This window comes from Macaca nemestrina, chromosome 5 (genome assembly GCF_043159975.1).
Source record: "Macaca nemestrina isolate mMacNem1 chromosome 5, mMacNem.hap1, whole genome shotgun sequence".
Lineage (NCBI taxonomy): Eukaryota > Metazoa > Chordata > Mammalia > Primates > Cercopithecidae > Macaca > Macaca nemestrina.
The window spans coordinates 179,248,588-179,254,506 of NC_092129.1; the positions used below are offsets into that span (position 1 = coordinate 179,248,588).

The window sequence follows — 5,919 nt, forward strand, 5'->3', positions numbered from 1 at the left end:
CTTCTCCAAACTGTATTGTTCCTTGTTGAAGATGCTAGATAAGCCAGCGTTCTAAACCCCTGCTCCGAGTGACCTCTCACTGAGATTTCTCCACATGGTGTGTGCACTGTGCGTGAACTGGCTTATCTTCCTCTTGTTAATCTGTTTTTTTTTTCCACAAGGGTCTGCCCTAACTGTGAACTTATGAGAGTTAAGGACAAATTATATTTCCTCCCCGATACTCACATTTGACGATTAAATTTAGAGAAATTAAGTAACCTTCCCAAGGCCACTTGGCTAAGTAAGCAGTCAAACAAAATTACTAATTAAATTTGATTCCACAGTTGGAGTTTTTTCTTTTTCTTGTTTTGAGACAGGATCTCACTCTGTTTCTCAGGCTGGAGTGCAGTGGCACGATCACAGCTCACTGGAGCCTCAACCTCCTGAGATCAAGCTCAAGGCTGGAGTGCAGTGGTGTGAACACAGCTCACTGTAACCTCAACCTCCTGAGATCAAGCTCAAGGCTGGGGTGCAGCAGTGTGAACACAGCTCACTGTAACCTCAACCTCCTGAGATCAAGCTCAAGGCTGGAGGAGTGCAGCGGCATGAACACAGCTCACTGGAGCCTCAACCTCCTGAGATCAAGCTCAAGGCTGGAGTGCAGCGGTGTGAACACAGCTCACTGAAGCCTCAACCTCCTGAGATCAAGCTCAAGGCTGGAGTGCAGTGGTGTGAACACAGCTCACTGTAACCTCAAACTCCTGGCCTCAAACAGCCCTCCCGCCCCAGCTTTCTGAATAGCTGGGACTACAGGCACGCACCATCATGCCAAGCTAATTTTTATAGTTATTTCTGTAGTGACAGGGTCTCACTATGCTGCCCAGGCTGGAATACATGTATTTATTCAAAAAGGAAGAAAATTCTCAAACTGCCTTTGCAAAAGTCATAATAACAGAGAAAATTATGACCATGAAAGATATCAGATCTAACTGACCCCATCTTGCTTCTAACCTCTAAACTGTTCTTCCTTCCTGGGCGTAGGCCAAACTAGCTTTGGGAAGAAATTTAGTGTATAGTTAATATAATAGCCTTTCCTAAAAGGCTAAACTGTTCTTGTAAAACAAAGGAAAGCCACCAGCCACCAAGTCAAGATGAGAGGGTCTAGAATTCTAAATATTACCAGCCATTATTCCAGAGGTCATAAGATTTGCAACTTCCCCAATTACTCTTGAAGGTAACATCATTACTGTGAACCTGAGATTGAACTTTTGAGGTATCTTTTCAGGATTTTGCATTTCTAACATCCAGATGGCCCTACCTGGACTTGCCAGCAAGTTCTGTGGCCCCCACCCAGGAACAGACCCAGCAGAGGAGAACAGCTTCAACTCCCTGTGATTTCATCCCTGAGCCAGCCAGTCAGCACTCCCAATTCACTGGCCCCCTGTCCACCAAATTATTCTTTAAAACTCTGATCCCTGAGTTTTGGGGGAGACTGATTTGAGTAATAATAAAACTCTGGTCTCCTGCACAGCCAGCTCTGTGTGAATTACTCTTTCTCTATTGTAATTCCCCTGTCTTGATAAATTGGCTCTGTCTAGGCAGGAGGCAAGGTGAACCCCTTGGGTGGTTACAATTCTGACATGCTGCAACATGGATGAACCAAAGACATATGCTAAGTGAGGTAAGCCAGTCACAAAAGGAACAGTATTGTATGATTTCACTTATAGAATCAGCAAATTCATAGATACAGAAAGTAGACTAGGCCAGGCATGGTGGCTCATGTCTGTAATCCCAGCATTTTGGGAGACCAATGGGGATGGATCACTTGAGGTCAGCAGTTCAAGACCAGCCTGGCCAACATGGTGAAACCCTGTCTCCACTAAAAATACAAAAATTAGCTGGGTGTTGTGGCAGGCACCTGTAATCCCAGCTACTCAGGAGGCTGAGGCAGGTGAATTGCTTGAAACTGGGAGGCAGAGTTTGCAGTCAGCCAAGATTGTGCCACTGCACTCCAGCCTTGGTGACAGAGCAAGATTCCATCTTAAAAAAAAAAAAAAAAAAAAAAAAGAAAGAAAAGAAAGAACAGAGCCAGGTATGGTGGTGTGCTCCAGTAGTCCCAGCTACTTGCAAGGGTAAAGTGGGAGTGTAACTACCTAAGGGGTTATAATATCATGTCATCTACAGAGACAACTTAACTTCTTCCTTTCCAATGTGGATGCCCTTTATTTCTTTTTCTTGCCTAACTGCTCTAACAAGGACTTCCAGTACCATGTTGAATAGAAGTAGTGAAAATGGGCATTCTTGTCCTGTTCCTGATCTTAGAGGAAAAGCTTTCAACTTTTCCCTGTTGAATATGATGTTGACTTTGGCCTTATCATATATGGCCTTCATTGTGCTGAGGTGGATTCCTTTTATACCTAATTTGTTAAGAGTTTTTATGAAGAAAGCACAGTGAATTTTGTCAGGTGTCTTTTCTGCAAATATTGAGATGATCATATGGTTTTTGTCCCTCATTCTGTAAATGTGATATATCACATCAATTGATTTGAATATGTTGAGCCATCCTTGCATTCCAAGGATAAATCCCACTTGATCATGATGAATGGTTCCTTTACTCTGCTGTTGAATTCTAGTTGCTAGTATTTTTTGGGGGTATATAAACTATTAATTAACAGACAAGGCCCCAGACTTATTTCTTCTTGGACATACCTATGGTATGGACCTGATGGCCAATGGTCTTGGTGTGCTGACCTTGGACACAAAAGTCCCAGAATTGGTGCAGCCCTTTATTGACCCAAATCTTCTTTAGTTTCTCCAGACCATTGGCCAGGTCCTGGCTATATTTTCCATCATGTACATCCTCCTGTCTATTCAAGAACCAGTCTGGGATCTTGTACTGGCATGGATTCTGCATAATGGTGATGACATGTTCCACCACATCCTCAGTGAGCTTTCCTGACCTTTTGGTGAGGTCAGATCTGCTTTCCTCAATGCCACATGAGCATATCTTCGACCCACACCCTTAATGGCAGTGATGGCAAAGGCTATTTTCTGTCACCCCTTGAATACTCACAAAATGTGCTGGAACCTCTCAAGGATCACTGAACACATGGTGGCAGCATAAGCAGCAGTCTGTAGGACTCTGGTGTAAGAGTAGCTTGCTAGAATTGTGTTGAGGACTTTTGCATCTATGTTCATTAGGGATATTGGCCTTTAATTTTCTTTTCTTGTAGTGTCCTTGCCTGCTCTGCTATAGGAGTAATGCTAGTCTCATAAAACAAAAGGTTTTATCTTTTTTCCCAAAAAAATTCCTTTTCTGATAAAGTGTCATTGCCTTTTTGCCCCAAGTCTGGCTCCATCAATGAAATAATAAACTCTGAAGCTGATGTCACTACAATGCTCCCAGGCACTTTAGGATATTTGACATTTTATTTAGGAGACAGTTTCATTTTTCTACTGTGTGATTACAAAGAAATCATTTTCCATGCAGCATACTTGCTCTCAATCGAAACACTTGGATGTGATTTCAAAGCCTTGACACAGACCTGGTGGGCTGTGGATTTCCAGGATGGGCTGACTCTGGACACTGTAGCCCCCTGGGCCTCCCAGATGTGTGTGTGTGTGTGTGTGTGTGTGTGTGTGTGTGTGTGAGAGAGAGAGAGAGAGAGAGAGAGAGAATGAGAGAGAGAGAGAGAGACTGAGCAGTGACTGTCAGCCCTGATTCTAGATGCTGGGTGGCAGCCCCCAGATCCTAAAGGGAGGATCTGCTGACCCCAGAATTCACCCAAGCTGGAGAAGCTTAGCTTTTGGATGCTGTGCAGTCTTCTTGCACTTTTCTTCTGTATGCTGTGTAGATCCACATGTGATCTCTAAGGACTGAATTCTGAGGGATGCCAGCAGTTCAAGGAGACTAAAGTATCAACAGTTTACCATGTGCCAGAGAGTGCTAAGCAACTGTGTGAGTTTCCTCGTTTAGTTCTCCTAAGGACCCCATGAGGTAGGGACTCCAGTGCTCTCTCTTTTTAGCAAGCCTGTGCATTGAGCTTCTCTTTGGTTTTCAATTCCCACAACCGTAGTTTTAAGTCAAGACTTCCTCACTGGAACAACAGGCATAGAAGCGCTTGTGTCCCCTGACTCCTGGATATTGCTTTGAGGAGTCTGACCCAGCATCTGATGTGTGCTTGGCTGTGCCGAGACAGAAACCTTTAACTGTGGACATAGCAGAGGCTGGTCTCTAGGCTGGACACCATGCAGGTGATACTCAAATGACAGAGTAAATAAAGGGGATTCTGGGGATATGTATTCCTGGCAATAAATGACACAGAAAGAGTCACTGTAGGAAAACATGACTCCCGCCAGACTGCACAAAGGGTGGAAAGAGGGAAAGAGAAAGGTGTGTGCTTGATTCTCCCTGAGAATTGGAACAAGACAAAAATGCCCACTTTCACAACTTCTACTCAACTTGGTACTGGAAGTCCTACCCAGAGTCAGACAAGAGAAATAAATAAAGGTCATTCAAATTGGAAAAGAGGAAGTCAAACTGCCACTGCTTCCTGATGACGTGATCGTATACCTAGAATGCCCTAAAGACTCTTCCAAAAAACTCCTAGATCTGATAAATGAATTCAGTAAAGTTTCAGGATACAAAATTAATGTACACAAAGCAGTAGCTGTGCTATACACCAACAATGACCAAGCTGAGAATCAATCAAGAACTCAATCCCTTTTACAACAGCTGTAAAAAATTAAAATAATAATAATAAAATACCTAGGAAAATACTTAACCAAGGAGGTGAAAGAGCTTTACTAGGAAAACTACAAGGCACTGCTGAAAGAAATCATAGATGACACAATCAGATGGAAACACATCCCATCTCATGGATGGGTAGAATCAATATTGTAAAAATGACCATACTGCTCAAAGCAATTATAGATTCAATGCAATTCCCATCAAAATACCATCATCATTCTTCACAGAACTAGAAAAAAAAATCCTAAAATTAATATGGAACCAAAAAAAGGTACACATAGCCAAAGCAACACTAAGCAAAAGGAAGAAAGCCAGAGGGATCACATTACCTGACTTCAAATTATACTACAAGACTATAGTCACCAAAACAGCATGGTACTGGAATAGAAATAAGCAGATAAACCAATGGAACAAAATAGAGAACACAGAAATAAAGCCAAATACTTACAGTCAACTGATCTTTGACAAAGCATACAAAAACATAAAGTGGAGAAAGGATATTCTATTCAATAAATGGTGCTGAGAAAACTGGCAAGCCACATGTAGAAGAATGAAACAGGATCCTCATCTCTCACCTTATACAAAAATCAACTCAAGATGGATCAAACACTTAGAATCTAAGACCTGAAGACATACAAATTCTAGAAGATCATATTGGAAAGACTCTTCTACACATTGGATTCAGAAAAGAATTCATGACTAAAAACCCAAAAACAAATGCAACGAAAACAAAAATAAATAAATGGCACCTAATTAAACTGAAAGGCTTCTGCACAGCAAAAGAAATAATCAGCAGAGTAAACAGACAACCCACAGGGTGGGGAGAAAATATTCTCAAATTATGCCTCTGTCAAAGGATAAATATCCAGAATCTACAAGGAACTCAAACAAATCAGCAAAAATAACAATAATAATAATCCCATCAAAAAGTGGGCAAAGGGTGTGAACAGACTTCTCAAAAGAAGATATACAAATAGTCAACGAACATATGAAAAAATGCTCAACATCACTAATTATCAGGGAAATGCAAATTAAAACCACAATGTGATACCACCTTACTCTGCAAGAATGGCCATAATTAAAAAATTAAAAAAAAATAGATGTCAGCATGGATTTGGTGAAAAGGGAACACTTTTACACTGCTGGTGAAAATGTAAACTAGTACAACCACTATGGAAAACAGGGTGGAG

The 5,919-nt window shown here is 41.6% G+C and overlaps 1 pseudogene; it reads right to left on the bottom strand.

The window, feature by feature from the left end:
- Positions 1 to 2,668: 2,668 nt before the first annotated feature.
- On the bottom strand, positions 2,669 to 3,184 carry LOC105487351 (small ribosomal subunit protein uS13-like; annotated as a pseudogene).
- Positions 3,185 to 5,919: the final 2,735 nt, after the last annotated feature.